Source organism: Chiloscyllium punctatum, chromosome 27 (assembly GCF_047496795.1).
Source record: "Chiloscyllium punctatum isolate Juve2018m chromosome 27, sChiPun1.3, whole genome shotgun sequence".
Classification (NCBI taxonomy): domain Eukaryota; kingdom Metazoa; phylum Chordata; class Chondrichthyes; order Orectolobiformes; family Hemiscylliidae; genus Chiloscyllium; species Chiloscyllium punctatum.
In genome coordinates, this window is record NC_092765.1 from 316,135 (window position 1) to 331,353 (window position 15,219).

The window sequence follows — 15,219 nt, forward strand, 5'->3', positions numbered from 1 at the left end:
CCCTGCCCCATTCCAAACACGTATCCACATCCCGCTCCAAGCCCATAATCCTGGCCCGCTGCAAGCCCATATCCACACTGCTCCAAGCCTGTATCCCCTCCACGCTGCAATCCCATATCCCCGCCTCACACCAAGCCAGTGTCCACACCCCGCTCCAAGCCCATATCCCCTTCCCGCTCTAAGCCCGTATCCCCGCCCCGCTCCAAACCCGTATCCCGGCTCCGCTCCAAACCCGTATCCCAGCTCCACTCCAAACCCGGATCCCCGCCCCACTCCAAACCCGGATTCCTGCCCCACTCCAAACCCTGATCCCCTGCCCGCTCCAAACCCGTATGCCATCCCCGGTCCAAGCCCGAATCCACGCCCAGCTCCAAGCCCGAATCCACGCCCCGTTCCAAGCCCATGTCAACGCCCCACTCCAAGCCCATGTCAACGCCCCGCTCCAAACCTGTATCCACGCACCGCTCCAAGCCCATTTTCCCACCCCGCTCCAAACCCGTATCCACGCACCGCTCCAAGCCCGTATCCCATACCCGCTCCAAGCCCGTATGCCATCCCTGCTCCAAGCCCGTATCCACACCCCGCTCCAAGCTCGTATCCCCGTCCCGCTGCAAGCCCGTATCCAGTGCTCCAAGCCCATATCCCCGCCACGCTCCAAGCCGTGTCCACACCCCGCTCCAAGCCCATATCCCCTTCCTGCACCAAGACCATATCCCCGCTCTGTTCCAAGTCCGCGTCCCTGCCCCGCTCCAAGCCTGTATCCCCGCCACGCTCCAAGCCCGTAACACGCCTCACTCCAAGCCCATATCCCCGCCCCACTCCAAGTCCGTGTCCCCGCCCCGCTCCAAACATGAATCCATGCCCCGCTCCAAGCCCCATCCCCTCCCCGCTCCAAACCCGTACCCACGCCCCGCTCCAAGCCCGTACTCGCGCCCCACACCAAGCCCGTGTCCCCGCCCCACCCCTCTCTAAGCCCGTATCCACGCCCCACTCCAAACCCGTATCCATGCCCTGCTCCAAACGCGTATCCCCACCCCGCTCCAAGCCCATATCCCTGCCCTGCTCCAAGCCCGTATCCCCGCCCCACTCCAAGCCCCGTATCCACACCCCGCTCCAAACCCCTATCCCCGCCCCGCTGCAAGCCCGTATCCATGCCCCGCTCCAAGCCTGTATCCCCTCCCCGCTCCAATCCCGTCTCCCCGAACCCAAGTCCGTATCCACGCCCTGCTCCAAGCCCGTAACCCCGACCTGTTCCAAATCCGTATACCCACCCCCTCCAAGCCCGTATCCCCGCCCCACTCCAAGCCCCGTATCCACACCCCGCTCCAAGCCCGTATCCAAACCCCACTCCAAGCCCGCATTCCCGCCCCGCTCCAAGCCCGTATTCCCGGCCCGCTCCAAACCCGTATCCCCATCCCGCTCCAAGCCCATATCCACGCTCTGCTCCAAGCCCGTATCTCCGACCCCTCCAAGTCCGTATCCATGCCCCGCTCCAAGCCTGTATCCCCTCCCTGCTCCAAACCCGTTTCCCCACCCCGCTCCAAGCCCGTATCCCCACCCCGCTCCAAGCCCATTTCACCACCCCGCTCCAAGCCCGTAACCCCGACCTGCTCCAAACCCGTATCCCCACCCCGCTCCAAGCCCGTATCCCCACCTCGCTCCAAGCCCATATCCCCACCCTCCTCCAAGCCCGTATCCCTACCCCGCTCCAAGCCCGTATCCCCTCCCCCTCCAAGCCCGTATCTACGCCTCGCTCCAAGCCCGTATCCACACCCCGCTCCAAGTCCGTATCCCATCCCTGTTCCAAGCCCATATCCCCACCCCGCTCCAAGCCCGTATCCCCGCCCCGCTCCAAGCCTATATCCCCGCCCCGCTCAAAACCCGTATCCACTCCCCGCTCAAAACCATATCCACGCCCCGCTCCAAGCCTGTATCCCCCCTCCGCTCCAAACCCGTATCCCAGCTCCAGTCCAAACCCGGATCCACACCACGCTCCAAACCCGTAACCCCGCCCCACTCCAAACCCATATGCCATCCCCGTTCCAAGCCCGAATCCACGCCCAGCTCTAAACCCGTATCAACGCCCCGCTCCAAGCACATGTCAATGCCCCGCTCCAAATCCGTATCCCCGCCCCGCTCCAAGCCCGTATCCCCGCCCAGCTCCACACCCGTATCCCCGCCCCGCTCCAAGCCCGTATCCCCGCCCAGCACCACACCCGTATCCCTGCCCCGCTCCAAGCCTGTATCCCCTCCCCGCTCCAAACCCGTATCCCATTCCCGCTCCAAGCCCTTATCCCATCCCTGTTCCAACCCCGTATCCACGCCCCGCTCCAAGCCCGTATCCCATACCCGCTCCAAGCCCGTATCCCACCCCTGCTCCAAGCCCGTATCCACGCCCCACTCCAAGCCCGTATCTACACCACGCTCCAAGGCCGTATCCACATCCCGCTCCAAGCCCGTATCCCTGTCCCCTTCGAAACCCGCATCCACGTCCCGTATCCACGCCCCACTCCAAACCCGTATCCACGCCCCGCTCCAAGCCCGTATCCCATACCCGCTCCAAGCCCGTATCCCATCCCTGTTCCAAGCCCGTATCCCATACCCGCTCCAAGCCCGTATCCCATCCCTGCTCCAAGCCCGTATACCATCCCTGCTCCAAGCAGGTATCCCATCCCCGCGCCAAGCCCGTATCCCCTCCCCCCGAAGCCCATATCCCATACCCACTCCAAGCCCGTATCCCATCCCTTCTCCAAGCCCGTATCCACACCCCACTCCAAGCTCGTATCCCCGCCCCGCTCCAAGCCCGTATCCACGCCCCGCTCCAAGCCCGTATCCCCGCCCCGCTCCAAGCCCATATCCCCGCCCCGCTCCAAGCCCGTATCCACGCTCTGCTCCAAGCCTGTATCCATGCCCCGCTCCAAGCCCGTGTCGACTGCTCGCTCCAAGCCCGTATCGACTGCTCGCTCCAAGCCCGTAACCCCGACCTGCTCCAAACCCGTATCCCTACCCCGCTCCAAATCCGTATCCCCTCCCCCAAGCCTGTATCTATGCCTCGCTCCAAACCCGTATCTCTGCCCCGTTCCAAACCCGTATCCACATCCCGCTCCAAGGCCATTTCCCCGCCCTGCTGCAAGCCCATATCCCATACCCGCTCCAAGCCCGTATCCACACCCCACTCCAAGCCCGTATCCCCGCCCCGCTCCAAGCCCGTATCCATGCTCTGCTCCAAACCTGCATCCACCCCCCACCAAGCCCGTATCCATGCCCCGCTCCAAGCCTGTGTCGACTGCTCACTCCAAGCCCGTAACCCCGACCTGCTCCAAACCCATATCCCCATCCCGCTCCAAGCCCGTATCCCCACCCCGCTCCAAGCCTGTATCCCATCCCTGCTCCAAGCCCATATCCCTGCCCCATTCCAAACCCGTATCCACATCCCGCTCCAAGGCCGTATCCCCGCCCCGCTGCAAACCCGTCTCCAAACTGCTCCAAGCCTGTATCCCCTCCACGCTGCAATCCCGTATCCCTGCCTCACTCCAAGCCCATAATCCTGCCCTGCTCCAAACCCGTATCCACGCCCCGCTCCAAGCCCGTATCCTGGCCCTGCTCCAAACCCGTATCCACGCCCCGCACCAAACCCGTATCCACGCCCCGCTCCAAGCCCGTATCCCATCCCTGTTCCAAGCCCGTATCCCATACCCTCTCCAAGCCCGTATCCCATCCCTGCTCCAAGCACGTATCCCATCCCCGATCCAAGCAGGTATCCCATCCCCGCTCCAAGCAGGTATCCCCTCCCCAAGCCCATATCCCATCCCTGCTCCAAGCCCGTATCCCCGCCCCGCTCCAAGCCCGTATCCCCGCCCCGCTCCAAGACCGTATCCCTGTCCCCTTCGAAACCCGCATCCACGTCCTGCTCCAAACCCGTACCCACGCCCCACTCCAAGCCCGTGTCCCCGCCCCACTCCTAGCTCGTACTCCCCCCTGCTCCAAGCCCGTATCAACGCCCCACTCCAAACCCGTATCCATACCTCGCTCCAAACCCGTATCCGCGCTCCGCTTCAAGCCCATATCCCCACCCCGCTCCAAGTCCATATCCCATCCCTGCCCCAAGCCCGTATCCCATCCCTGCTCCAAGCCCGTATCCCATCCCCCAAGCCCGTATCCAAACCCCGCTCCAAGCCCATATCCCTGCCCCATTCCAAACCCGTATCCACATCCCGCTCCAAGGACGTATCCCCGCCCCGCTGCAAGCCCGTCTCCAAACTGCTCCAAGCCTGTATCCCCTCCACGCTGCAATCCCGTATCCCCGCCTCACTCCAAGTCCATAATCCTGCCCTGCTCCAAACCCGTATCCACGCCCCGCTCCAAGCCCGTATCCTGGCCCTGCTCCAAACCCATATCCAAGCCCCGCACCAAACCCGTATCCACGCCCTGCTCCAAGCCCGTATCCCATCCCTGTTCCAAGCCCATATCCACGCCCCGCTCCAAGCCCGTATCCCATACCCGCTCCAAGCCCGTATCCCATCCCTGCTCCAAGCACATATCCCATCCCTGCTCCAAGCAGGTATCCCATCCCCGCTCCAAGCGGGTATCCCCTCCCCCCCCAAGCCCGTATCCCCGCCCCGCTCCAAGCCCGTATCCACGCCCCGCTCCAAGCCCATATCCCCGCCCCGCTCCAAGCCCATATCCCCACCCGCTCCAAGCCCGTATCCACGCCCCGCTCCAAGCCCGTGTCGACTGCTCGCTCCAAGCCCGTATCGACTGCTCGCTCCAAGCCCGTATCGACTGCTCGCTCCAAGCCCGTATCGACTGCTCGCTCCAAGCCCGTAACCCCAACCTGCTCCAAACCCGTATCCCCACCCCGCTCCAAGCCCGCATACCCACCCCGCTCCAAGTCCGTATCCCATCCCTGCTCCAAGCCCGTATCCACGCCTCGCTCCAAGCCCGTATCTCTGCCCCGTTCCAAACCCGCATCCACATCCCGCTCCAAGGCCATTTCCCCGCCCTGCTGCAAGCCCGTCTCCAAACTGCTGCAAGCCTGTATCCCCTCCACGCTGCAATCCCGTATCCCGCCCTGCTCCAAACCCGTACCCTGCCCCGCTCCAAGCCCGTATCCCCGCCCCGCTCCAAGCCCGTATCCCCGCCCCGCTCCAAGCCCGTATCCCCGCCCCGCTCCAAGCCCGTATCCCCGCTCTGCTCCAAACCCGTATCCCCACCCCGCTCCAAGCCCGTATCCCCGCTCCGCTCCAAGCCCGTATCCCCGCTCTGCTCCAAGCCCGTTTTCCCGCCTTGCTCCAAGCCCGTATCCCCGCCCCGCTTGAAGCCTGTATCCACGCCCCGTCTCCTAGCCCATATCCCCGCCCTGCTCCAAACGCGTATCCACGCCCCACTCCAAGCCCGCATACAGCCCCCCTCCAAGCCCGTATCCATGCCCTGCTCCAAGATTGTACCCACGCCCCGCTCCAAGCCCGTATCAACGCCCCACTCCAAACCGGTATCCATACCTCGCTCCAAACCCGTATCCGCGCCCCGCTTCAAGCCCATGTCCCCGCCCTGCTCCAAACCCGTATCCCCGCTCCGCTCCAAGCCCGTTTTCCCGCCTTGCTCCAAGCCCGTATCCCCGCCCCGCTTGAAGCCTGTATCCACGCCCCATCTCCTAGCCCGTATCCCCGCCCTGCGCCAAACCCGTATCCCCGCTCCGCTCCAAGCCCGTTTTCCCGCCTTGCTCCAAGCCCGTATCCCTGCCCCGCTTGAAGCCTGTATCCACGCCCCGTCTCCTAGCCCGTATCCCCGCCCTGCTCCAAACCAGTATCCCCGCTCCGCTCCAAGCCCGTTTTCCCGCCTTGCTCCAAGCCCGTATCCCCGCCCCGCTTGAAGCCTGTATCCACGCCCCGTCTCCTAGCCCGTATCCCCGCCCTGCTCCAAACCCGTATCCACACCCCGCTCCAAACCCGCATACAGACCCCTCCAAACCCGTATCCACACCATGCTCCAAGCCTGTATCCACGCCCCGCTCCAAGATTGTACCCACGCCCCACTCCAAGCCCGTATCCCCGCCCCGCTCCACGTCTGTATCCCTGCCCCGCTCCAAGACCCTATCCCCATCCCGCTCCAAACCCGTATCCATGCCCTACTCCAAACGCGTATCCCCACCCCGCTCCAAGCCCATATCCCTGCCCTGCTCCAAGCCCGTATCCCCGCCCCACTCCGAGCCCCGTATCCACACCCCACTCCAAGCCCGTATCCACACCCCGCTCCAAACCCCTATCCCCGCCCCGCTGCAAGCCCGTCTCCAAACTGCTCCAAGCCTGTATCCCCTCCACGCTCCAATCCCGTTTCCCCGCCCCGCTCCAAGTCCGTATCCACGCCCCGCTCCAAGCCCGTAACCCCGACCTGCTCCAAACCCGTATAACCGCCCCCTCCAAGCCCGTATCCCCACCCCACTCCAAGCCCCGTATCCACACCCCGCTCCAAGCCCGTATTCCCACCCCACTCCAAGCCCGTATCCCCATCCCACTCCAAGCCCATATCCACACTCTGCTCCAAGCCCTCCAAACCCGTATCCATGCCCCGGTCCAAGCCTGTATCCCCTCCCCGCTCCAAACCCGTATCCCGACCCTGCTCCAAGCCTGAATCCCCACCCCGCTCCAAGCCCGTTTCCCCACCCCGCTCCAAGCCCGTAACCCCGACCTGCTCGAAACCCGTATCCCCTCCCCCTCCAAGCCCGTTTCCCCACCCCGCTCCAAGCCCGTAACCCCGACCTGCTCGAAACCCGTATCCCCTCCCCCTCCAAGACCCTATCCCCATCCCGCTCCAAACCCGTATCCATGCCCTACTCCAAACGCGTATCCCTGCCCCGCTCCAAGCCCGTATCCCCGCCCCGCTCCAAGCCCGTATCCCCGCCCCGCTCCAAGCCCGTATCCCCGCTCCGCTCCAAACCCGTATCCCCACCCCGCTCCAAGCCCGTATCCCCGCTCCGCTCCAAGCCCGTATCCCCGCTCTGCTCCAAGCCCGTTTTCCCGCCTTGCTCCAAGCCCGTATCCCCGCCCCGCTTGAAGCCTGTATCCACGCCCCGTCTCCTAGCCCATATCCCCGCCCTGCTCCAAACGCGTATCCACGCCCCACTCCAAGCCCGCATACAGCCCCCCTCCAAGCCCGTATCCATGCCCTGCTCCAAGATTGTACCCACGCCCCGCTCCAAGCCCGTATCAACGCCCCACTCCAAACCGGTATCCATACCTCGCTCCAAACCCGTATCCGCGCCCCGCTTCAAGCCCATGTCCCCGCCCTGCTCCAAACCCGTATCCCCGCTCCGCTCCAAGCCCGTTTTCCCGCCTTGCTCCAAGCCCGTATCCCCGCCCCGCTTGAAGCCTGTATCCACGCCCCATCTCCTAGCCCGTATCCCCGCCCTGCGCCAAACCCGTATCCCCGCTCCGCTCCAAGCCCGTTTTCCCCGCCTTGCTCCAAGCCCGTATCCCCGCCCCGCTTGAAGCCTGTATCCACGCCCCGTCTCCTAGCCCGTATCCCCGCCCTGCTCCAAACCCGTATCCCCGCTCCGCTCCAAGCCCGTTTTCCCGCCTTGCTCCAAGCCCGTATCCCCGCCCCGCTTGAAGCCTGTATCCACGCCCCGTCTCCTAGCCCGTATCCCCGCCCTGCTCCAAACCCGTATCCACACCCCGCTCCAAACCCGCATACAGACCCCTCCAAACCCGTATCCACACCATGCTCCAAGCCTGTATCCACGCCCCGCTCCAAGATTGTACCCACGCCCCACTCCAAGCCCGTGTCCCTGCCCCGCTCCTAGCTCGTATTCCCGCCCCACTCCAAGCCCGTATCAACTCCCCACTCCAAACCCGCATCCATACCTCGTTCCAAACCCGTATCTGCGCCCCGCTTCAAGCCCATGTCCCTGCCCTGCTCCAAACCCGTATCCGCGCCCCGTTTCAGGCCCATGTCCCCGCCCTGCTCCAAGCCCGTATCCACGCCCCAAGCCCGTATCCACGCTCTGCTCCAAACCTGTATCCACGCCCCTCTAAGCCCGTGTCCCAGCCCACTCCATGCACATGTCCCCGCCCCGTTCCAAGAACGTATCCCCGCCCCGCTCTAAACCCGTATCCATGCCCCGTTCCAAACCCATATCCCCTCCCTGCTCAAACTCGTATCCCCACCCCGCTCCAAGCCCGTATCCCCACCCTGCTCCATGCCCGAATCCCCGCCCCAAACCCGTATCCCCGCCCCGCTTGAAGCCTGTATCCACGCCCCGCTCCATGCCAGAATCCTCGCACCACTCCAAGCCCGTATCCATGGCCCGCTCCAAACCCGTACCCCACCCCGCTCCAAGCCCGTATCCCTGCTCTGCACCAAGCCCGTTTTCCCGCCTTGCTCCAAGCCCGTATCCATGCCCCGCTCCATGTCCATATCCCAGCTCTGCTCCAAACCCGTATCCCAGCCCCGCTGCAAGCCCGTATCCCAGCCCCGCTGCAAGCCCGTATCCCAGCCCCGCTGCAAGCCCGTATCCCCACCCCACTGCAAGCCCGTATCCCCACCCCACTGCAAGCCCGTATCCCCACCCCACTCCAATCCCGTATCCCCACCCCGCTTCAAGCCCGTATCACCTCACCCTCTGAGCCCATATCCCCGCCCCGCTCCAAACCTGTATTAGATTAGATTACTTACAGTGTGGAAACAGGCCCTTCGGCCCAACAAGTCCACACCGACCCGCCGAAGCGCAACCCACCCATACCCCTACATCTACCCCTTACCTAACACTAGGGGCAATTTAGCATGGCCAATTCACCTGACCTGCACATCTTTGGACTGTGGGAGGAAACCGGAGCACCCGGAGGAAACCCACGCAGACACGGGGAGAATGTGCAAACTCCACACAGTCAGTCGCCTGAGGCGGGAATTGAACCCAGGTCTCTGGCGCTGTGAGGCCCTGCTCAAAGCCCGTATCCATGACCCGCTCCAAGCCCGCATCCCCGCCCCGCTCCACGTCTGTATCCCTGCCCCGCTCCAAGACCCTATCCCCATCCCGCTCCAAACCCGTATCCATGCCCTACTCCAAACGCGTATCCCCACCCCGCTCCAAGCCCATATCCCTGCCCTGCTCCAAGCCCGTATCCCCGCCCCACTCCGAGCCCCGTATCCACACCCCACTCCAAGCCCGTATCCACACCCCGCTCCAAACCCCTATCCCCGCCCCGCTGCAAGCCCGTCTCCAAACTGCTCCAAGCCTGTATCCCCTCCACGCTCCAATCCCGTTTCCCCGCCCCGCTCCAAGTCCGTATCCACGCCCCGCTCCAAGCCCGTAACCCCGACCTGCTCCAAACCCGTATAACCGCCCCCTCCAAGCCCGTATCCCCACCCCACTCCAAGCCCCGTATCCACACCCCGCTCCAAGCCCGTATTCCCACCCCACTCCAAGCCCGTATCCCCATCCCACTCCAAGCCCATATCCACACTCTGCTCCAAGCCCTCCAAACCCGTATCCATGCCCCGGTCCAAGCCTGTATCCCCTCCCCGCTCCAAACCCGTATCCCGACCCTGCTCCAAGCCTGAATCCCCACCCCGCTCCAAGCCCGTTTCCCCACCCCGCTCCAAGCCCGTAACCCCGACCTGCTCGAAACCCGTATCCCCTCCCCCTCCAAGCCCGTATCCACACCCCGCTCCAAGCCCGTATCCCTACCCTGCTCCAAGCCCGTATCCCATCCCTATTCCAAGCCCGTATCCACTCCCCGCTCCAAGCCCGTATTCCCTCCCCCTCCAAGCCCGTATCCCTGCTCCATTCCAAACCCGTATCCACATCCTGCTCCAAGCCCGTATCCCCGCCCCGCTGCAAGCCCGTATCCCCTCCACGCTGCAATCCCATATCCCCGCCTCACTCCAAGTCCATGTCCACACCCCGCTCCAAGCCCATATCCCCTTCCCACCCTAAGCCCATAGCCCCGCCCTGCTCCAAACACATATCCATGCCCCGCTCCAAGCCCGTAACCCCGCCCTGCTCCAAACCCGTATCCCGGCCCCAATCCAAGCCCATATCCTCGCCCCACTCCAAGCCCGTATCCCCGTCCCGCTCCAAGCTCGTTTCCACGCCCCGCTCAAAACCCGTATCCATGCCCCGCTCCAAGCCCGTATTCCCCCTCCGCTCCAAACCCGTATCCCCGCTCCGCTCCAAACCCGTATCCCAGCTCCACTCCAAACCCGGATCCATGCCACGCTCCAAACCCGTAACCCCGCCCCACTCCAAACCCATATGCCATCCCTAGTCCAAGCCCGAATCCACGCCCAGCTCTAAACCCGTATCAACGCCCCGCTCCAAGCCCATGTCAATGCCCCGCTCCAAATACGTATCCCCGCCCTACTCCAAGCCCGTATCCCCGCCCAGCTCCACGCCCTGCCCCGCTCTAAGCCGGTATCCCCGCCCCTCCAAGCGCGTATCCCTGCCCCCTCCAAGCCTGTATCCACGCCCCACTCCAAGCCCATATTCCCGCCCTGCTCCAAATCCGTATCCACGCCCCGCTCCAAGCATGTATCCCCTCCCCGCTCCAAGCCCGTATCCCGGCCCTGCTCCAAGCCCGCATACAGCCCCGCTCCAAACCCGTATCCCCGCCCCGCTCCAAGCCCGTATCCACGCCCCGCTCCAAGCCCGTATCCCATCCCTGTTCCAACTCCGTATCCACGCCCCGCTCCAAGCCCATATCCCATACCCGCTCCAAGCCCGTATCCCATCCCTGCTCCAAGACCGTATCCATGCCCCACTCCAAGCCCATATCCCCTCCCCATCCAAGCCCGTAGCTACACCACGGTCCAAGCCTGTATCCACATCCCGCTCCAAGCCCGTATTCCTGCCCCCTTCAAAACCTGTATCCACGTCCCGCTCCAAGCCCGTATCCCATTCCCGCTCCAAGCCCGTATCCCATCCATGTTCCAACCCCGTATCCACGCCCCGCTCCAAGCCCGTGTCCCATACCCGCTCCAAGCCCATACCCACGCCCCACTCCAAGCCTGTACTCGCGCCCTACTCCAAGCTCATGTCCCCGCCCCGCTCTAAACCAGTATCCACGCCCCGCTTCAAACTCGTATCCATGCCCTGCTCCAAGCCCGTATCCACACCCTGCTCCAAGCCGGTATCCACGCCCCGCTCCAAGCCCGTATCCCATCCCTATTCCAATCCCGTATCCCATCCCTGTTCCAATCCCGTATCCACGCCCCGCTCCAAGCCCGTATCCCATCCCTGTTCCAATCCCGTATCCACGCCCCGCTCCAAGCCCGTATCCCATCCCTGTTCCAATCCCGTATCCATGCCCTGCTCCAAGCCCGTATCCACACCCTGCTCCAAGCCGGTATCCACGCCCCGCTCCAAGCCCGTATCCCATCCCTGTTCCAATCCCGTATCCACGCCCTGCTCCAAGCCCGTATCCCATACCTGCTCCAAGCCCGTATCCCATCCCCGCTCCAAGCCCGTATCCCATCCCCCCCAAGCCCATATCCCATACCCGCTCCAAGCCCATATCCCCTCCCCACTCCAAGCCCGTATCCACGCCCCTCACCCCTGACCCTGGAGTCCGAGCCTCTGGCCAAAAGAACAGTAAAATGCTGGGAGTCAGAAAGAATAATCGAAATTGTCAGTAAGTCTCGGCAGGTCTAAGGTCATGTGTCGACAGTGTTAATATTTTCAGGTGCAGTGACCCTGCAGATTAATTTTACTTTGGTCAAAGTGCATTCTGGGAACAATCGATTCCGACCAAACAAATTACCCATAGACCCGTGCGACATCATTCGTCCGCACCGGAAGTACTCTCTTCCCTGAATGCTGATTGGATATTTGTGTGGAGGTCAGGTGGTGCTGCTGCTCCTGCTGGGAAAACGCACGGGCCATTTCCGGTTAGTGTGGGTGCGAATCTGGAATTTTACCCAAAGGACGGACGAGTGGCCGCGGTCGCTGGAGACTGAGGAAAGTCCCAGGGTCGGCGGTGGTGTTGTGTGTGTCTTGTGTCGGTGAGTGTGCGGCGGACTCCCCTTCTCTTTCCAACAGGGTCCGGCTTATTGAAGCCCAGGGCTGTGTGAGCCGAAGCTCTGATTAACGCCGGGGTTTACGTGGAGTTTTGCGTTAGGCCGAGGCCGAAATTAACGCCGAGTTTTTGCACCAGGATCTACCCTCCGGGGCTGATCAGGCTGATTTTTCTGTTTGTGACGGCGCGAGTGCGCAACAATGTGGAAATATCTCTCTCCTGGCTGTCCTGAAAACTCCTCCTTGGTTTACATCCACGGAAAACGGATTTTGTGTTTGTACGGATCAGTCTGACCCTGAGTCTCTTCATTATTGGTAAATGCTGCTGGGTTTTCAGGTTAAACTCTTGGGTTTTCGGCAGATGATTTTTCTGTAAATCAACCTCACAGATAACTAACTTTGGCACATGGTTAATACACTGATTTTCAGCAAACGGGTTGTAACTGTGATACCTTTGGGACATTTCGATTAACCAAGTTCATTCCTTCCACAGAAGTGACATTTACCAGTCATGATCTCGATTCTGTGTAAATGATCTGTTACTGAGCAGAATGAGCATTTGGCCCATTGTGTGTCCCACCATTCAACCATGGCTGAGGTGTTTCCCAACATTTTCCTGTATTCTCTGTGTAACAAACCAAGAACCTATCTGTCTCTATCTTAAATCTGCTCCGTAGGCTGGTCTCCACAGTCTTCTGCGTCAATGAGTTTCCACAGATTTATCACCTTCTGGCAGAAGAAATCCTCTTCATTTCAGTTCTAAAGTGTCATCCCTTCACTCTGAGGTTAGTCTCAGTGTTCTGTAAGTTTCAATCAGAATCTGTCTCTTTCCCCCCCCCCCCCCAATATCTCATCGTCTTAATTTCGTCCTCTTATCGCAACTACTGCGAGGAGCCTGTACGTAACTCCATCAGGGTAATTTACCCCACAGATTCTACTTGTTTACAATTCTGTGACTTCTTTCTATCAATTTAATTTTACTTACTAACCAACAAGACAACCCTGTCCTTTCAATAGGATGCATATATCTGGACACAGACTATCCAAACAAGATTGCAAAGCCCCAATACCTAGCAAAACTGTGTTCTCCAGCATTCAATTATGCAAACATTCAATTATCTGAACAAAATACTCTCCACCTGTGTTATTTGGATAATCGAGATTCCTCTATTTGGTTCTCAGCCGTGATCCCCTTCAGACATGCCTTTGTGATACCTGCAATATCACACTTGCCAATTTCAATCTGTGCTGCCAGCTCATTCACCTTGTTTTGTGTATGGTCTGCATTTAAGTAGAACACCCTTGGTCCTATGTTGACTGTTCCCATCCTCATAGTTGAACCTTATCTGCTGAGCCTGAAGTTAGATTCCTGATCCTTTCTGTACTCTAACCCGGAAACTTTAATAACCTCTGCTGAAACCCACCCCACCCTTTTTCCATAATTTTCCATGCAACTGAACACACCAATCCACAATTTAGTTTGAAGCCCTATCCATAGCCTTAGTTATGTGATTCACCAGGACTTTGGTCCCAGCATGATTCTGGTGGAGCCCATCCTATCAGAGCAGCTCCCTTCTTCCCCAATATTGGCACCAGTGTCACATGAATTCAAACATGTTTCTCCCACATCAATCTCTGAGGTACAAGTTTCTTCTTGGACTTTGTGACCCTGTGGCAATTAGTTCATGGCTCAGGTAGTAATCCAGATATTATTTCCTTTTTGATTCTGCTTTTTAATCCTGCTCATATTCCCTCAGCAGAACTTCTCTCCTCTTTCTTCGTGTATCATTTGGTATCTATGTGGACTATGATAACTGGATCTTTCCTCTCCCAGTCCAGGTTCCTCTGCAGACCAGATGAGTTATTCTGAAGCTGGTCACCAGATCGGCAACACAGTCTTCAGAACTGTCAATTCTGAACTATCTATTCCCTTGATTATGCTATCTCCTCCATCTTGAATGGTTCCTTGGTCCATGGTGCTGTGGTCAGTTTGCTCCTGCACCCTATATCTCTGTTCTCATCCACTCTGGGAGTTGGATTGCTGGAAAAACTCAGCAAATCTGGCAGCGTCTGCAAAGAGAAAGCACAGTAAATGTTTCGGGTCCAGTCACTCTTCAGAACAAAAAATATAAAACCTATCTGCATCCACCTCTCACTGTTTTGTGTCATCTGCAAATTTGCTGATATTATGTTTAGTTCACTTATCTAAATCACCTTTTATTCATTCATCGGATGTGTACATCGCTGGTTTACCAGCATTGCCTGTCATAATTGCCTTTGAGAAGTTGGTGGTGAGTTGCCTTCTTGAACCTTTGCAGTTCCCATGTTGTGGGTTGATCCATTAGGCGAGGAAATTCCATGATTTTGACGCGGTGACAGCAAAGGAACAGTGATATATTTGCAAGTCAGGATGTTGAAGACTTGGAGGGTGGTGGTTGTTCCCATGTCTTTGTAGATGGGAATTGTTGTGGGCATGCTGTGTAAGGATCTTTTGAGTTTCTGCAGTGCATTTTGTGTATGGTATACACTACTGCTACTGAGTCTGTGTGGTGGAGTGAGTGGATGTTTGTGGATGTGGTGCCAATTGAGCAGGCTGCTTTGTCCTAGATAATGTCATGCTTCTTGAGTATTGTTGGAGCTGCATCTGGGAGGTTATGGCTAAGTAGTATTGTCACTGAACTATTAATGTGGAGGTCCAGGTAATGTTCTGGGGACCCAGATTTGAATTCTGCCACCCCAGATGGTGGAATATGAAATCAATAGCTATCTGAAATTAAGAGTCTAACGATGACCATGAATTGCTAATTGTCAGAAAACCCATCGGGTTCACTAATGTCCTTTAGGGAAGGAAACTGCCATTCTTACCTGGTCTGGCCTACATGTGACTCCCATACACACTGCATTGGGTGTTAATTGCTCTGTCAGTTAGGGGGTCTAGTCAGTCATGCCCTAATTTTGTTGATGAATAAAGCAAAAAATAGTGCTGAATATTGTGCAATTGTTGATGAACAGAACAACACACTTCTGACTTTATGATGGATGGAAGGTTATTGTTGAAGCAGCTGTAGACGATTGGGCCTTGATCGTGACCCGAGGAACTCCTGCAGAGATGACCTGGAAATGAGTTAACTGACCTCCCACAATCATGACCATCTAGTTAGCCAGATGTGACAACGACCAGTGGACATTTTTTCTTCCCCCTAATAAGC

The 15,219-nt window shown here is 59.4% G+C and overlaps 1 protein-coding gene across 1 annotated transcript in view; it reads left to right on the forward strand.

The window, feature by feature from the left end:
* The first annotated feature begins 11,849 nt into the window (after positions 1-11,849).
* Positions 11,850-15,219, forward strand: part of LOC140453340 (alpha-taxilin-like) — an 85,611-nt gene continuing 82,241 nt past the window's right edge. Inside the window, exon 1 of the mRNA XM_072547886.1 lies at positions 11,850-11,997. The gene's annotated coding sequence lies outside the window, so the exon portion shown is untranslated. The remainder of the gene's footprint in view (positions 11,998-15,219) is intronic.